This window comes from Carcharodon carcharias, chromosome 27 (genome assembly GCF_017639515.1).
Source record: "Carcharodon carcharias isolate sCarCar2 chromosome 27, sCarCar2.pri, whole genome shotgun sequence".
In the NCBI taxonomy this organism is placed as follows: Eukaryota; Metazoa; Chordata; class Chondrichthyes; order Lamniformes; family Lamnidae; genus Carcharodon; species Carcharodon carcharias.
The window spans coordinates 18,734,734-18,753,822 of record NC_054493.1 but is presented as its reverse complement, the minus strand read 5'-3'; the positions used below and the strand labels follow the sequence as shown (position 1 = coordinate 18,753,822).

General features: G+C 46.7%; 1 pseudogene; it reads right to left on the bottom strand.

Annotated features, from left to right (window-relative positions):
* Positions 1-1,625: 1,625 nt before the first annotated feature.
* Positions 1,626-18,766, bottom strand: LOC121270533 (annotated as a pseudogene).
* Between the last annotated feature and the right edge of the window lie 323 nt (positions 18,767-19,089).

Sequence of the window (19,089 nt, the reverse complement as noted above, 5' to 3'; positions counted from 1 at the left end):
ATGTTCAAGTGGCCAGAATGAGAAGCGCAGATATCTCAGAGGCTGTGAAACTGGAGATTACAGAGATAGGGAAGGACGAGGCCATGGAGGAATTTGAAAACAAGGATGTGAATTTTAAACCTGATGTATTTGCTTGACCTGGAGGTGATGTCGGGCGGTCAGCACATGGGGTGATGGGCGAATGGGACTTGGCATGAGAAAGAACATGGGCAGCAGAGCTCTGGATAATCTCATGTTTCTGTATGGTGGGGGCGGTGGGTGACAGGGTGAATGTGAGAGTCTGGTCAGGAATGTATTGGAATCGTCAAGTCTAAAGGTAACACGGGTATGGTTGAGGGTTTCAGCAGCAGATGAGCTGGGGTGGGTTGGAGACAGATGACATTATGGAAATTGAAATATCTGGTATAGTGATGGTGTGGATGTGTGGTCAGAAAATTATTTTGGGGTCAAATATGACACCAAGATTGTGAAGAGTGTGGTTCAGCCTCAGACAGTTCCCAGGGAGAGGGATGGACTCGGTAGTTAGGGAACGGAATTTGTAGCGGTGACTGAAGACAATGGCTTTGGTCTTCCCAATTTTTAATTGGAGGAAATTTCTGCTCATCCAGTGGAGGAATGGAGAGGGATGGTGGGGAGGTAGAGCTGGGCTAGTCTACATGTGTAAACTAACACGGTGCTTTTGGATGATGTCGCCTAGTGGCAGCATGTAGATGAGAAATAGGAGGGACCAAGGATAGATCCTTGGGGGACACCAAGTACAAGGACTTTGGAGAGGAAATGGAGGTTGGAGATGGGGGCAGTTATTTGCAAAGACCGTGGGGGGTCAAAGGTTTTTTTTTAGGATGGGAGATGACAGTGGATTTAAAGGTGAGAGGGACAGTGTCAGAAGAGAGAGAGAACTGTTTATAGTATCAGCTAACATGCAGAAACTGGATGGTCAGCAGTTTGGTGAGAATGGGGTCAAGGGAGCAGAAGGCGGGCCTTATGGCCGAGATGAGCTCTGACAGGGCTTGACAGGAGATAAGAGGGAAACTGGGCAAAGGTGTGAGTTCAGAACTTGGTAAAAAGGGATTTTAGAGGCAACAGAAAATGCTGGAAAAACTCAGCAGGTCTGACAGCATCTGTGAAGAGAGAAACAGAGCCAACGAATTGAGTCTGTATGTCTCTTCTTCTGAGCTGTTTTACTCTCTTCACAGATGCTGTCAAACCTGCTGAGTTTTTCCAGCATTTCCTGTTACTTCAGATTTCCAGCGTCCACAGTATTTTGCTTTGACTTTAGAGACAGTTTGTCCCAGTGGGCTAGCGGACGGGAGGGAAGCAGCAGAGGCAACTGATCAGATTGACTCAATCTCAGTGACAAAGAAGCTCCATGAGCTCCTCACACTTCTGGTTGGAGCTGTGGATGGAGGAGACAGGAAAGATGGTGAGCTCTTCGAAGGGAACTAACTTGTGTTGGAGATATTTAAAAAAAGACTCAACACAGTACGTTTAACACAAAGTCGATTTACTTGATTTTTATCCAGAATATTCTCCCTTATAACTGGGCTGGAGTTTACAAACATCAGCAGCAACTGACCCCAACGAACACGGCTCAGCCCCGGATGCGATTTAACAGCAGGAACCAATCACTGTCGTTACTTGTGAACCCGCTGGTGCGTCAGCAGGTTGAAAAACTGAGTGAATCCCTTTCCGCACTCTGAGCAGATGAACAGCCTTTCCCCAGTGTGAGTGCGCTGGTGCCTATGCATGGTGGATGACTGAGCGAATCTCTTCCCACACTCGGGACAGGTGAACGGCCTCTCCCCCGTGTGAACCCTCTGGTGGCTCAGCAGGGTGGACGACTGAGTGAACCCCTTCCCGCACTCGGAGCAGGTGAACGGCCTCTCCCCCGTGTGAACCCGCTGGTGCGTAAGCAGGGTGGACGACTGGTTGAATCCCTCCCCGCACTCGGGGCAGGTGAACGGCTTCTCTCCGCTGTGAGTGCGCTGGTGGGCAGCGAGTTGAGATGATCGCCTGAACCCAGTCCCGCAGTGCGAGCACCTGAACAGACCCTCGTCGGTGTGAACGTGCTGGTGGCGCATCAGCTCCCTGGAACCTTTAAAGCACTTCCCGCAGTCTGGGCACTTGAAGGGCCTCTCGTCGGTGTGAACCCGCTGGTGGGTCAGCAGGTTGGCCGAGAAAATGAACCCCTTCCCGCACTCGGAGCAGGTGAACGGCCTCTCCCGGGTGTGAACCCGCTGGTGCGTCAGCAGATTCGTCGACTGAGTGAACCCCTTCCCACAGTCGGGGCAGGTGAAGGGCCTCTCCCCGGTGTGAGTGCGCTGGTGGGCCAGCAGGGTGGACGACTTACTAAACCCCTTCCCGCAGTCAGAGCAGATGAAGGGCCTCTCCCCGGTGTGAGTGCGCTGATGGATTTCCAGCTCTGACGGGTAGTCAAATCCCTTCCCACAGTCCCCGCACTTCCACGGCTTCTCCCTGCTCTGACCGCACTTATGCTCTGACAGGTCAGATGATCGGCCGAAGCCTCGTCCACACGCGGAACACGTGCACGGTGTCTCCTCGCCTTCCATGCTCAAGTTCCACTGACGCCCGGGCCGCGATAAATTCGGTGGCTCCGTCAGATTTTGATGGGACGTCTTTGTTTCCCCGTTTCCCGACTGCAAAATCCTCCCCCTTCTAATACCCTGTGAAATTGTTTTGAAACAGAGAAAAGGGGAGTGAGAGAGAACCCACAAAAACACAGAGAGGCAAGGTTGTGAGATTGAGCTGAATGAATCTGGTCATTTGTAGGGATGGCACAAGGCAAAAGTGACCACGAAAACTGCTGGATTGTCGTAAACCGGTTCACTGACGTCCTTCAGGGAAGGGAACCTGCTTCCCGGCCTGGGCCTACACAAGACTCTGGGCCTACACAAGACTCTGGGCCTACACAAGACTCTGGGCCTACACAAGACTTTGGGCCTACACAAGACTCTGGGCCTACACAAGACTCTGGGCCTACACAAGACTCTGGGCCTACACAAGACTCTGGGCTCTAAAGGAGGAGAAGGATGGAGAGAGGGAGAGAGAAGCGGGAAAGGCGGGAGATGAAAGAGGAATTTTACGTTTCTACAATTCAACCGTAACTTTGACAGAATACTCCAAACCCTTAACAACCACCACCTAGAAGGATCAGGGGAGCAGGTGCATGTGGACACTCTCACCTCCAAATTACCCTCCCCAAGTCACACACCGTCCCTGACTTCTGTGACATCCAGTACTGGATGAGCAGAAATTTCCTCCATTTGAATATTGGGAGGCCAAAGCCATTGTCTTCAGTCCCCGCTACAAACTCCACTCCCCAGTCGCCGACTCCATCTCTCTCCCTGGTAACTGTCTGGGGCTGAACCAGACTGGTCACAACCACAAAGGCACGCGTGCACAGCCGAGACGAGCTTCCAACCGCCTATCAGCATCATCACCAAGACCGCCTATTTCCACCTCAGTAACATCGCCCCCGACTCTACCCCCATCTCAGCTTACCTGCTGCTGAAACTCTCACCCATCCCTTTGTTACTTCAAGATTTAACTGTCCTAATGCACTCCCAAACAACCTCCTGAATTCAACCTCCCTGTGATCTTGAGGTCACCCAAAACTCTAGAGCCCGCCTGCTTATTCACCGCATGATGTGTTCACCCATCACCCCGTGCTCGCTGACCTGCAAAGGTTCCCAGTTAATAAGCAATTAAATTTTTAAAATTCCTCCCTGGCCCCTTCCTGTCTCTGTAACCTCCTTGAGACTCACAACCCTCCAAGGTCTTTGCGCTCCCCTCATTCTGACCTCCTGAGCATTCCCGATTTTAACTGTTTGACCTTTGGAGGCTGCGCCTTCAGCTGCCAAAGGCATAAACTGTGGAACTTCTTTCCTAAACCTCTCCGCCTCTCTATCTCACTTTCCTTCTTTAAGATACTCCTCAAAACCTACCTCTTTGACCAAACCTTTGGACACCTGCCCTAATATCTCTTCATGGGGCTCAGTGTCACATGTTGCTTTAGAACACACCTGTGTAACACCTTGAAATGTTCTGTTACACAAAAGGCGCTATATAAATGCAAATTGGTGTTTGTTTTAAAAAAAATTCATTTACAGGTTGCAGGTGTTGCTGGCGAGGCCATTATTTATTGCCCACCCCTAATTGCCCCTTGAGAAGGTGGTGATGAGCTGCCTTCTTGAACCACTGCAATCCATGTGGTGTAGGTACACCCACTGTGCTGTTAGGGAAGGAGTTCCAGGAGTTTGACCTGGCGACAGTGAAGGAACAGTGATATATTTCCAAGTCAGGACGGTAAGTGGCTTGGAGGGGGACTTCCAGGTGGTGGTGTTCCCATCCATCTGCTGTGCTTGTCCTTCTCTAGATGGTAGCAATCGTGGGTATGGAAGGTGCTGCCTAAGGAGCCTTGGTGAATTTCCGCAGTGAATCTTGTAGATGGTACACCCTGCTGTCACTGTGCGTTGGAGGTGGAGAGAGTGGGTGTTAGAGGTTGTGGATGGGGTGCCCATAAAGCTGGCTGCTTTGGCCTGGATGGTGTCAATCTTCCTGAGTGTTGTGGGAGCTGCACTCATTCAGGCAAGCAGAGTATTCCATCACACTCTTGACTTGTGCTTGTCGATGGTGGACAGCTTTGGGAGTCAGGAGGTGAATTACTCATTGCACAATTCCTAGCCTCTGACCTGCTCTTGTAGCCACAGTATTTATATGGCTAGTCCAGTTCAGTTTCTGGTCAATGGTAACACCCAGGATGTTGATACTGGGGGGGATTCAGTGATGGTAATGCCATTGAATGTCATGGGGCGATGGTTAGTTTCTCTCTTGTTGGAGATGGTCATTGCCTGGCACTTGTGTGGCGCGCATGTTACTTGTCACTTGTCAGCCCAAAGCCTGGATATTCTCCAGGTCTTGCTGCATTTGGACATGGACTGCTTCAGTATCTGATGAGCAGCAAATGGTGCTGAACATGGTGCAACCATCAGCGAACATCCTCACTTCTGACTTTATGATGGAAGGAAGATCATTGATGAAGATGGTTGGGCCTAGGACACTATCCTGACTACCTACTCCTGCAGTGATGTCCTGGAACTGAGATGATTGACCTCCAACAACCACAACCACCTTCCTTTGCACTCAGTATGACTCCAAACAGTGGAGAGTTTTCCCCTGATTCCCATTTTGACTCCAGTTTTGCAAGGGCTCCTTGATGCCACACTCAGTCAAATGAGGCCTTGATATCAAGGGCAGTCACTCTCACCTCACCTCTGGAGTTCAGCTCTTTTGTCATTGTTTGAGCCAAGGCTGTAATGTGGTCACGGAACCCAAACTGAGCGTCAGTGAGCAGGTTATTGCTAAGCAAGTGTCGCTTGACAGTACTGTTGATGACCCCCTTCCATCACTTTACTGATGATTGAGAGTAGACTGATGGGGTGGTAATTGGCCGGGGTTGGATTTGTCCTGCTTTTTGTGTACAGGACATACCTGGGCAATTTTCCACATAGCTGGGTAGATGCCAGTGTTGTAGCTGTACTGGAACAGCTTGGCTAGGGGCACACCAAGTTCTGGAGCACAAGTCTTCAGTACTATTGCCGGAATATTGTCAGGGCCCATAGCGTTAGCAGTGTCCAGTGTCTTCAGCTGTTCCTTGATTTCACATGGAGTGAATCGAATTGGCTGAAGAATGGCATCTGTGATGCTGGGGACCTCCAGAAGAGGCCGAGATGGATCATTCACTCGGGCTGAAGATTATTGCAAATGTTTCAGTCTTATCTTTTGCACTGATGTGCTGGGCTCCCCCAGCATTGAGTATGGGGATATTTGTGGAGCCTCCTCCTCCAGTGACTCGTTTAATTGCCCACCACCATTCACGACTGGATGTGGCAGGACTGCAGAGCTTAGATCTGATCCGTTGGCTGTGGAACCACCTACCTCTGCCTATCGCTTGTGGCTTATGCTGTCTGGCACACAAGTAGTCCTGTGTTGTAGCTTCACCAAGTTCACACCTAATTTTTACGTGTGCCTGGAGCTGCTCCTGGCACACGCTGCTGCATTCTTCATTGAACATATATCACCGTTCCTTCATTATAACTGGGTGAAAATCCTGTAACGCCTCATCTAACATCACTGAGAGCAGCTTCAGCACACGAACTGCAGAGGTTCAAGGTCAAACATCACCTTCTGCCCCAGTAACAGGGGATTGGCAATATCTGCAGCTGGTCTTGTTGGTGACCCCAAATGCCAAAAATACGTGTTAAAAATATGTATCTGTAAAACAGATAAAAAGTATCTGCTGAAATACTTATTCCTCTCACAATATCCTTTTCCATTATAGAGAAAGTGTCCCTTTAACAACCTGATCTCTCTTGGAATCTACCTCCCTTTGACAATTTCACATTGGAAATTGTTAGGTCTGACCGGGTTCCAAGGTCCTCGGGATTAAACCCAGCAGCTTCTCCTCCAGCTCAAACTGACTCAACAATGGAAAGGGAATTGGACAAGCACCTGAAGAGAAAGAAAATGCTGGGCTACGAGGAAAGAGCAGGGGAATGGGGCTAACTGATTTGCCCTTGCAGAGAACACAGGTGAAAGGACTCCTTTTGTATTATAATCATTCAACGATTCTATGATTCAACGAAAAAGGAGCAACACAGAAGGCCAGGGACCAACCTCTGCAGCCAACACCCACCCACCCTGACACAAATCAGTTCTTAATTGGTCCACCTCTGTTTGTAGACTCGGCTCTGTGAGAAACGCCTGCAATAAAACAAAAGAAAAATACTGCAGCTCCTGGAAATCAGAAAGAAAAAGGACAAATGCAGGAAACACTCAGAAGGTCAGGCAGTATCTGTGGAGAGAGAAACAGAGTTAAGCACGAGAGGAGCTGGGAGCTGAAGAGAAGCGCGAGAGGAGCCAGCAGTTGAAGATAAGCACGAGAGGAGTCGGGAGTTGAAGAGAAACGCGAGAGGAGTTGGGAGTTGAAGAGAAGCGCGAGAGGAGCTGGGAGTTGAAGAGAAATGCGAGAGGAGTCGGGAGTTGAAGAGAAGCGCGAGAGGAGTCGGGAGTTGAAGAGAAGCGCGAGTGGAGCTGGGAGTTGAAGAGAAGCGCGAGAGAAGTCGGGAGTTGAAGAGAAGCGCGAGAGGAGCCGGGAGTTGAAGAGAAGCGTGAGGAGCCGGGAGTAGAACAGGAGCGCGAGAGGAGTCGGGAGTTGAAGAGAAGCGCAAGAGGTGCCGGGAGTTGAAGAGAAGCGTGAGAGGAGCCGGGAATTGAAGAGAAGTGCGAGAGGAGCTGGGAGTTGAAGAGAAGCGCGAGAGGAGCCGTGAATTGAAGACAAGCACGAGTGGAGCCGGGAGTAGAACAGGAGCGCGAGAGGCGCCGGAGGTGAAGAGAAGCTGGGAGAGCAGAGGTGATTGAGGGAGTTCGGTGAGGAGGGAACAAGGTTATCCTTTGAGTGCTGTGAGTATGGTCGGTTAAGTATTTACTACTTTTGTTGCTCATAGTTTTTAAGCTCTTATTTTGTGGTTCAACCTTTGTAAGGGTTATATTCTGTAACAATGAGAAGCAGGGAATAAGAGCTCTAGAATAATTGATATTATTTTATATTAAGTATCTTCCAAAAGGTTCAATTTAATTTAAAGGGGTAAGTCAAGGCAGGAGAGCTCAAAGTTATGGTATGCTCCTCCTGCTCTATGTGGGGAACCAGGAACATTTCCAGTGCCCGCAGCCAGCATGTGTGCGGGAAGTGTCACCAGCTGCAGCTCCTGGGAACCTGGGTTTCGGAGCTGGAGCGGTGGCTGGCGACACTGTGGAGCATCCGCAAGGTGGAAAGTATATAGAGAGGTGGTTACACCGCAGGCTAAGAGTCCACAGGCAGGAAGGGAATGGGTGACCACCCCGCAAAGCAAGAAGACTAGGCAGGCAGTGCAGGAATCTCCTGTGGCTATTTCCTTGCAAAACAGATATACTGTTTTGGATACTGTTGGGGGGAATGGCCTCTCAGGGGAAAGCAGCAACAGCCAAATTTGTTGCATCATGGTTGGCTCTGATGCACAGGGGAGGGGTAAAAAGTGTGGGAATGCAATAGTTATAGGGGATTCAATTGTAAGGGGAATAGATAGGTGTTTCTATGGCTGCAAACGAGACTCCAGGATGGTACGTTGCCTCCCTGGTGCTCGGATCAAGGGTGTCTTTGAGCGGCTACAGGACATTCTGAAGGGGGCGGGTGAACACCAGTGGTCGTGGTACACATTGGTACAAACGACATAGGTAAAAAAAAAAAGGGATGAGGTCCTAAAAGCAGAATATAGGGAGTAAGGAAGTAAGTTGAAAAGTAGCACCTCAAAGGTAGTGATCTCAGGATTACTACCAGTGCCACGTGCGGGTCAGAGTAGAAATAGCAGGTTAGCAGGTTATATTGGATGAATATGTGGCTGAAGAGATGGTGTGAGGGGGAGGGTTTCACATTCCTGACATACTGGGACCAGTTCTGGGGGAGGTGGAACCTGTACAAACTGGACGGGTTACACTTGGACAGGACCGGGACTGATGTCCCAGGAGGAATATTTGCTAAAGTGGTTGGGGAGGGTTTAAACTAAAATGGCAGGGGGATGGGAACCTATGCAAGGAGTCAGGGGAAGGGGAATCAAGGACAAGAACAAAAGACAGAAAGGGGAATTAGAAAAGTGATAAGCAGAGAAATCAAGGGCAAGAATCAAACAGACCCTCAGTGAAAAATAGTGGGAACGGGACAAGTAATGTTAAAAAGACAAGTCTTAAGGCTTTCTGCCTTAACGCGAGGAGCATTCGGAATAAAGTGGATAATTAACCGCTCAAATAAATATGAACAAGTATGATATAGTCGAGATTACGGAGACATGGCTGCAGGGTGACCAGGGATGGGAACTGAACATCCAGGGGTATTCAGTGTTTGGGAAGAAGATAAAAAAGAAAAGGCAGTGGAGTTGCGTTGCTGGTTAAAGAGGAAATTAATGCAATAGTGAGGAAAGATATTAGCTCCAACAATGTGGAGTCTGTCTAGGTCGAGCTGAAAAACACCAAGGGGCAAAAAACATTAGCGGGGGTTGTATATAGACCTCCAAACTGTAGTGGTGATGCTGGTAATGGCATTAAACAGGAAATTAGAGAAGCATGCAATAAAGGAAGATCTGTAATTATGGGTGACTTTAATCTGCATATTGATTGGGCAAATCAAATTAATAACAGTACTGAAGAGGAGGAATTCCTGGAGTGTATACAGGATGGTTTTCTGGACCAATATGTTGAAGAACCAACTAGAGAACAGGCCATCCTAGATTGGGTATTGATTAATGAGAAAGGAATAATTGGCTATCTAGTTGATCAAGGCTTCTTGGGGATGAGCGACCATAATATGATAGAATTCTTCATCAAGATGGAGAGTGACGTAGTTGATTCTGAGACTAAGGTCCTGAGTCTTAATGAAGGAAACTACGATGGTATGAGGCGTGAATTGGCTATGATGGATTGGGAAACGTTACTTAAGGGGATAATGGTGGATAGGCAATGGCAAACAATCAAAGAGCAAGTGGGTGAACTACAACAATTGTTTATTCCCATCTGGCGCAAAAATAAAATAAAAAAGGTGGCTAAACCATGGCTTACAAGGGAAATTAGAGATAGTATTAGATCCAAGGAAGAAGCATACAAATTGGCCAGAAAAAGCAACAGACCTGATGATTGGCAGCAGTTTAGAATTCAGCAAAGGAGGACCAAGGGATTGATTAAGATGGGGAAAATAGAATACGAGTGTAAGCTTGCGGGGAACATAAAAACTGACTATAAAAGTCTCTGTAAGTATGTGAAGAGAAAAAGATTGGTGAATCTAAATGTAGGTCCCTTACATTCAGAAACAGGGGAATTTATAATGGGGAACAAAGAAATGGTTGAACAACTAAATACATGCTTTGGTTCTGTCTTCACAAAGGACACAAATAACATACCAGAAATGTTGGAGAACACAGGTTTAGAGAGAGGGAGGAACTGAAAGAAATCAATATTAGTAGCGAAATGGTGTTGGGGAAATTGATGGGATTGAAGGTGGATAAATACCCAGGGCCTGATAATCTACATCCCAGAATACTTAAGGAAGTGGCCCTAAAAATAGTGGATGCATTGGTGGTCATCTTCCGAGACTCTATAGACTCTGGAACAGTTCCTACAGATTGGAGGGTAGCTGATGTAACCCCACTATTTTAAAAGGGAGGTAGAGAGAAAACAGAGGATTATAGACCAGTCAGCCTGACGTCAGTAATGGGGAAAATTCTAGAGTCCATTATAAACGATTTAATAGTTGAGCACCTGGAAAACAGTGGCAGAATCGGACAGAGTCAGCATGGATCTATGAAAGGGAAATTATGCTTGACAAATCTACTGGAATTTTTCAAGGATGTAACTCGTAGAGTGGATGAGGGACAGCCGGTGGACATGGTTTATTTGGATTTTCAGAAGGCTTTCAACAAAGGCCCACATAAAAGATTGGCGAGTAAAATTAAAACGCATGGGATTGGGGGTAGTGAATTGAGATGGACAGAAAACTGGTTGGCAGTCAGGAAAGAAAGAGTAGCAATAAAAGGGTCTTTTACCAAATAGCAGGCAGTGACTAGTCGGGTACCGCAGGGATTGGTGCTGGGACCCCAGCTATTCACAAAACATATTACTGATTTAGATGAGGGAACTAAATGTAATATCTCCAAATTTGCAGAAGACACAAAGCTGGGTAGGAGGGTGAGCTGTGAGGAGGATGCAGAGATGCTTCAGTGTGATTTGGACAAGCTGGGTGAGTGGGCAAATGCATGGCAGATGCAGTATAATGTGGATGAATGTGAGGTTATTCACTTTGGTAGCAAAAGCAAGAAGGCAGATTATTATCTGAATGGCTATAAATTGAGAGAGAGAAATGTGCAACGAGACCTGGGTGTCCTCGAACAACAGTCGCTGAAGGTAAGCATGCATATGCAGCAAGTGGTAAAGAAGGCAAATGGTATGTTGGCCTTCATAGCGAGACGATTCGAGTACAGGAGCAGGGATGTCTTGCTGCACTTATACATGGACTTGGTGAGACCACCTGCACAATTGTGTGCAGTTTTGGTCTCCTTATCTGAGGAAGGATGTTCTTGTTATAGAGGGAGTGCAGCGAAGGTTTACCCGACTGATTCCTGGGATGGCGGGACTGGCATATGAGGAGAGATTGAGTCGGTTAGGATTATGTTTGCTGGGCTTCAGAAGAATGAGGGGGGATCTCATAGAAACCTATAAAATTCTAACAGGATTAGACAGGGTAGGTGCAGGAAGGATGTACCTGATGGTGGGGGAGTCCAGAACCAGGGGTCACAGTCTGAGAATATGGGGTAGACCATTTAGGACTGAAACGAGGAGAAATTTCTTCACCCAGAGAGTGGCGAGCCTGTGGAATTCACTACCACAGAAAGTAGTTGAGGCCAAAACATTGTATGTTTTCAAGAAGGAGTTAGATATAGCTCTTGGGATGAAAGGGATCAAAGGATATGGGGAGAAAATGGGAGCAGGCTATTGAGTTGGATGATCAGCCATGATCATAATGAATGGCGGAGCAGGCTCGAAGGGCCGAATGGCCTACTCCTGCCCCTATTTTCTATGTACTTTTCTACGAATGTTAACACTTCAGGGTATACAGAATGAATTATGGGGAATAAAAATGGTGCAACATTTGATGGTCAATATAAACTCAGAAACAGAAGAGAAATGGACGATAGTGCTAAAAGCAATTCCTGACTATGAAAGATACTGTGGGACGACAGAGCTGGGAAGTCAGTAGCACACGGTCGGAGGATGGGCAGCAGTAGAAATTTCATTTTGGCATGGTCTGCGGAAATAACAGTAAAATACTAAACAGAGCTAAAATACCCCCATTATTAGACACAGAGGAAGTTAGACAATGGCAGAGAGGCAATCAGCGAGGGCAAAAGCAATGGATCGACATGGATTCACATCCACAGTAAAGGAGTTGTACCAGCTCCAGGGTCATGAAGACTCTCACAGGTAACAGAGCATAGCACTAAAAGCTCTAAATTGTAGGTACAAAAGATAAATAATCAAAAATACTCACCTTTGTAACAATGCCACTGTTTTCAATTTTAAAATCTCCTGCTGGAGCCTGCAGCTGGAAAGATATCAGAAGCACTGGAATCAGAGAAAAATCTCCCAGTTGAGGAAATACCTGGGGAGCAGGGTGATGTCACTGAGCAATTGTCGGTGTGTGATGACATAACAGACACAGAATACAGAACATCTGGGTCTGTGCAAACCAGTGATCACCACACATTATGAAGGATGTGAGGGTCCTTGAGAGGGTGCAGAGGAGATTTACCAGAATGGTTCTGGGATGAAGGATTTTAGTCGCAATGTTAGGTTGGAGAAACTGGGATTGTTCTGCTTGGAGCAAAGGAGATTGATGGGAGATTTGATAGAGCTGTGCAAGTTTATAACATGCTTAGATATGGTATTAGTTAATCATAAAAGTATCACTGACACAGATTTAAGATTTTCGGTAAAATCTACAAGGGGGAATGTGAGGAGGGAATTTTACACTGTGAGTGTTCATGACCAGGAACTCAATGCTCAAACTCAAAGGTTGATAATATCCAGGTCCTGATACATCAAGTGGCTCAACTCAGACCTTAATGTGATCTTTGGTTCGAGTTTGCTGCGTGTAAATCCTCCCCTTCTAACCCCCTGGAAAAGGAGTTTGCTAACCCATCCCTGTCAGTCCAGGATAGAAATGCACAACATTCTCTCCTCCTGCTGACAGGGACAAAAATGACCGCGCATGCGCAGCCCTGCACATTGCTCCCGCTCAAAATGGCGGCCGTTAACCCGGGCCTTTCACCGGAGGCGCGATCCTGCAGCCTTGGCCCCACAGATCAAAACGCGGCACCGGTAGCTTCTTATTCTGGGTTCAGAGCCTCATCGGGCACTTACGAACCCGCCCCGTCCATCCGCCGGCTCCATCGCTCCCTCCACTCCGCCATCTCCCTTACCGCCTGAAGATGAGACAAAGAAGCGTCTTTCCATCGCCATTACCCGCACTGCGCATGCTCCAATTCACAATGCCCGGGGAGTGATGGACGGCAACTCCGGACCAATAGAAAGAGGGGGCGGGACTGGAGGAACGAGCGTGAACTTTTGGTCCTCCAACCAATCGGAGTGAATGAGGGGGCGGGGGCTGAGCCCGGATCTCCCTCATTGGCTGAAACTCTGCATCACTTTGGAAGCTGATTTGTCTCAAACTCCAGGAGAAAACTGGACCTTTCTGTTTGCGGCTTTAAACAGATGAAACCCAGTGGGTGTGGAGCAAACATTTCAACATTTGTTAGTGAAATGTGGCGAGATGATGAAACAATAATAAAAATAACATAAAATAAAAAGAAAATTTTCTGTTCTTCCTTCAGATTTCCAGCATCCACAGTATTTTGCTGTTATTTGAGTGATGAAACAATAACTAGGCAGACAGGGAAGGTCATCATTCAAACAGGAGAGTCCCTGGTTTCAATAAATGAACAACGGAAGGGTTAGGACAGGTGAGGGAGAAGGTTAAAACTGTCATCATTTGGAGCTACACAGACTATAAAGGAACAACTGATCCCAAAGACAATCTTTTCTAGTTTGTGTGGAGGGAAAGTGCTGAATCAGGTTTAAAGACCATTATACATGTTTTCTGGACTGGATAATCACATTCAAATCCAGAACTCAGATGGGGATATGGATTATTGCAGATTTGGATCAGGGCATTATGCCAGGAAGTCTTAAGATCAGACTGACAATATTTCAGAACCAGGGTTTAAAATACATAGGGGGCAGCAGGAAAATTCACCTCACAAAAGCCTGTGAAAATTCAATCACAGGGACAAGCCACTGGAAGAAGAACCTTCGTGGGAGACAGAATCAGAGAGCAGCATTGCTCCTCCAATCACAGATTCTGTCTCTCCCGATCTTGCTGCTGCTGCTGCAAAGACAGCATCTGTGATTGGAGGAGCAGCTTTGGCATCCATTTTGAGGAAGGGTGCCCACTGATGTACTGCCTAAGTCAGTGATGTATGGAGGAGCTGTTTCCCCCTGGGCCGGAACTAGAGGGTTTCATTGCAGTGTAAGCCTCGTAAGGAGTGATCCAACCATCAGTTGAAGCGTAGAACTCTCCTCATTCTGCCGAGTAAACCTTGATTATTTTTAAATACTTTTGGAGGTGGGTTGAAAGAACGCTATGATATACAGCACAGGAATTTGATTAACCAGGTATTGTGAACTCACTCGCTAATCACATATGCTAAATTGGAAGTTCAGATACATTCGTTCAAATTTACATTCTTAACTATAGTTATTTGCTAATTAACACTCAAAGACAACATACAGAACCCCTGGTCTGAGCTGATCTCAGCTGGTGTAGTGAGGTTACCGATGAGTTTTGAATGCAAATGCACACACATGAAGATCAAAATCAAGTGAGGTTTTTCCTGCCCCATTATCCGATCCAATAAACAGTCTGCACCTATTACCAAACATATAAATGCCTTTATGAAATGAGCAGTTTCTAATAAAATGAGTAAAACCAAAACCAAGGATCACAAGCAACTGGTTAACTTAATTTCAGCGAGAATGTGTTCAATCTACTTTGATGACTGCAGCAGATCCCGTTTTCATCCACAAAGGGTTTCATGTGACACAGAATATTATAAAGTGTCTTTATTTGATGGTGGGTGAACATAACTGTCAGGGGCTTTGCTATAAGTCCTGTCAAATGTTACTTTTTCAAACCAGATTCCCAAAGGGAGAAGGAACACAGACAGACCAATGGCAACAACTTCAACTTATCTACAGACAGTGAAAACAGAATATCAGTCAGTCATGCAGTGAGAACGCACTCGAGGCAGATCCTTTCTACAATATGTTTATTTTTAGAAATACATAGAAACTAGGAGCAGAAGTAGGCCATTCAGCCCTTCGAGCCTACTCTGCCATTACCACGATCATGGCCGACCATCCAACTCAATAGCCTGCTCCCGCTTTCTCCCCATATCCTTTGATCCCTTTCACCCCAAGAGCTATATCTAACTCCTTCTTGAAAACATACAATGTTTTGGCCTCAACTGCTTTCTGTGGTAGTGAATGCCACAGCTCACCACCTCTCTGGGCAAAGAAATTTCTCCCCACCTCAGTCCTAAATGGTCTGTATCCTCAAACTGTGGCCCCTGGTTCTGGACTCCCCCCACCATCAGGAACATCCTTCCTGCACCTACCCTGTCTAGTCCTGTTAGAATTTTATGGGTTTCTATATGATCTCCCCCTCATTCTTCTGAATCCAGCAAATATAATCCTAATCGACTCAATCTCTCCTCATATGTCAGTCCCACCATCCTAGGAATCCATCTGGTAAACTTTCACTGCACTCCCTCGATAGCAAGAACATCCTTCCTCAGATAAGGAGGCCAAAACTGCACACAATATTCCAAGTGTGGTCTCACCAAGTCCTTGTATAAGTACAGCAATACATCCCTGCTCCTGTACTCGAATCCTCTGACAATGAAGGCCAACATACCATTTGCCTTCTTTACTGGCTGCTGCACCTGCATGCTTACCTTCAGCAACTGCTGTACGAGGACACCCAGGTCTCGTTGCACATTCCCCTCCCTCAATTTATGGCCCTTCAGATAATAAGCTACCTTCCTGATTTTGCTACCAAAGTGAATAACCTCACATTTATCCACATTATACTGCATCTGCCTTGCATTTGCCCACTCACTCAGCTAGTCCAAATCCAACTGAAGCATCTCTGCATCCTCCTCAAAGTTCCCACACAGCTTTGTGTCATCTGCAAATTTGGAGATATTATATTCCCTCATCTAAATCATTAATATATATTGTGAATAGCTGAGGTCCCAGCACCGATCCCTGCGGTGGCCCACTAGTCACTGCCTGCCATTCGGAAAAAGACCCATTTATTCCTACTCTTTGTTTCCTATCTGCCAACCAATTTTCTATCCATCTCGATACATTACCCCCAATCCCATGTGCTTTAATTTTACATGCTAATCTCTTATGTAGGACTTGTCAAAAGACTTCTGAAAGTCCAAATAAACCACATCCACTGGCTCCCCCTCATCAACTCTACTAGTTACATTCTCAAAAAATTTCAGTAGATTTGTCAAGCATGATTTCCCTTTCATAAATCCATGCTGACTCTGTCCGATTCTGCCACTGTTTTCCAAGTGCTCAGCTATTAAATCTTTTATGATGGACTCTAGAATTTTGGCCACTACTGATGTCGATAATTCCCTGTTTTCTCTCTACCTTCCTTTTTAAATAGTGGGGTTACATTAGCTATCCTCCAACCTGTAGGACCTGTTCCAGAGTCTATAGAATCTCAGAATATGACCACCAATGCATCCATTATTTCGAGGGCCACTTCCTTAAGTACTTTGGGATGTAGATTATCAGGCCCTGGTGATTTGTCGGCCTTCAATCCCATCAATTTTCCAACACCATTTCCCTTCTAATATTGATTTCTTTCAGTTTCTAATTGGATCTTTCAGACACTGAATTACAGACATATCATCAAAGATCAATTTAGGATTGAAGTAAAAGTTCATCATTTTATTGTAAATAGGTTTCTGTTGAGAGTTCTTGAATGAAGGAGAACAGTCACATTTGGTGCTTTTAAAAAGGGACATTGCAGCCCCAGAAATCAGTGACGTCTCCAGAATATTAAACTCCAGCCAGTTACAGGGATTGGGAACATCAACAGAAACAAACTAAATAATCTCAAACAATCAACACTGAACGTGAGTAACAGCAGCAATAATGGCAGAATCCAACCCCTGCAGTCACTTTTGAACTCCCTGATGTCTCAGGAGGCATCATGACTGAGTGAATCCCTTCCCACACACCGAGCAGTTGAATTACTTCTCCCCAGCATGAGTGCGTTGGTGTGTCAGCAGATTGAACGACTTTGTGAATCCCTTTCCACAGATGGAGCAAGTGAACGGTCTCTCTCCAGTGTGAACTCGCTGGTGTGCAGTGAGGTTGGATGACCGATTGAATCCTTTCCCACACACAGAGCAGATGAACGGCCTCTCCCCGGTATGAACCCGCTGGTGTTGCAGCAGGGTGAAGGATCGAGTAAATCCCTCCCCACACTTGGAGCAGGTGAATGGTCTCTCCCCAGAATGAACTCGCTGATGTGTCAGCAGATGAGATGACTGAGTGAATCCCTTCCCACACTGGGAGCAGGTGAACGGTCTCTCTCCAGTGTGGGTGCGTTGGTGCACAGTGAGGTGAGATGATCTTCTGAACCCAATCCCACAGTGAGAGCATCTGAACGGTCTCTCATCAGTGTGAACACGTTGATGGGACCTCAGTTCCCCGGAACTTTTATAGCACTTCTCGCAATCTGGGCATTTAAAAGGTCTCTCACCAGTGTGAACTTGCTGGTGTATCAGCAGGGCAGATGAATGAATGAATCCTTTCCCACACTCAGAGCAAGTGAATGGTTTCTCTCCAGTGTGAGTTTTCTGGTGTGAATGTAAGCTGGATAACTGAGTGAATCCTTTCTCACACTCGGAGCAGGTGAACGGTCTCTCCCCAGTGTGAATGCGCTGGTGTCTGTGTAAACTGGACGACTCAGTGAATCCTTTCCCACACTTGGAGCAGGTGAATGGCTTCTCCCTGGTATGAATTCTCTGGTGCCTGTCTAAGTTGGATGACTCAGTGAATCCCTTCCCACAATCAAAGCAGGTGAACGGCCTCTCCCCAGTGTGACTGCGTCGATGAATTTCCAGCTCAGATGGGGACCTGAATCCTTTCCCACAGTCCCCACATTTCCAGGGTTTATCCATCGTGTTGGTGTCCTTTTGTCTCTCCAGGTTGGACAATCAGTTGAAGCCTCATCCAGATATAGAACATGTGTATGATTTCTCTCCGTTGTGAATAAGAGTGATGTTTTTTTCTCAGGCTGTATAACTAGTTCAAGCACTTTCACAGTCAGTGCACGGGAACAATCTCACTCGGGCGTGTGTGCCATGGTGCTTTTCCAGTAACAATGATGTTCAAACTCTTTTCCCACAGACAGAACAGGCAAACATTTCTCCTTCTACATTCAAAACAACGGTTTTCAGGACTTGATGAATTGAGAGACTCAGTCAGATCTTGATGTGATGTTTGATTTGAGTTTCCCATCTGTCAATATTCTCATCGCAACCCTGTAAAACCAGTTTTTAAAAAAAGTGATCACTGTCAGCTCAGGATAGACAATTCTAGTTTCTATGGAACCTTTCTTTCTCTCGTTTCCCCAAACCTGTAAATCCTCGTCTCACGCACTTTGCTTCCCACCAACTCTCCCTCTTCCCTGTATTAAGGGGGGATAGGTAAAGACAAACTGTTCACATTAACTGATCACAAAAAGATTTCAGATTCTGAGCGAGAGATACAGGGGGAATGTGAGGAAGGACTATTTTTTAACACAGTGAGCGTTAATGACCTGGAGCTCGATGCTCAAAGTCAAAGGCCGATAATATCCAGGTCCTGATGTGTCGGGTCTGCTCTGAATGTGATGTTTGGTTTGACTTTCCTGTCTGCAAATTTTCCCCTTCTAACCCTCTGTAAAACCCATCCCTGTCTGTCCAGGATAGAAATTGACACCATTCTCTCCTCCTGCTCCAGGATCAGTAAAGTGAGTTAAAGATAATTTCTCATTAACAAACCCATTGCTGCATTTCCTTCATTAACCCACATTTGTCCACTCGGGCCTGGCACCGGGAGAAAGCCTGCAGCTGCAGTTCGGTACTGTCTTACTGGGGGTGCTGAGGCCTCCACTGGGTATTTGTGAAGCCTCCCCACCCACCCACTGCCCCTAACGCTGCCTCCGCTTATCCGCCTCCTTCCCGCCTGAAGATGAGACAAACAAGCGCCTGTCCATGGACATCACCGGCACCGCGCATGCTCCAGAACAACAATGCCCGGGGAGTGATTGACGGCAGCTCCGGGCCAATAGGAAGAGGG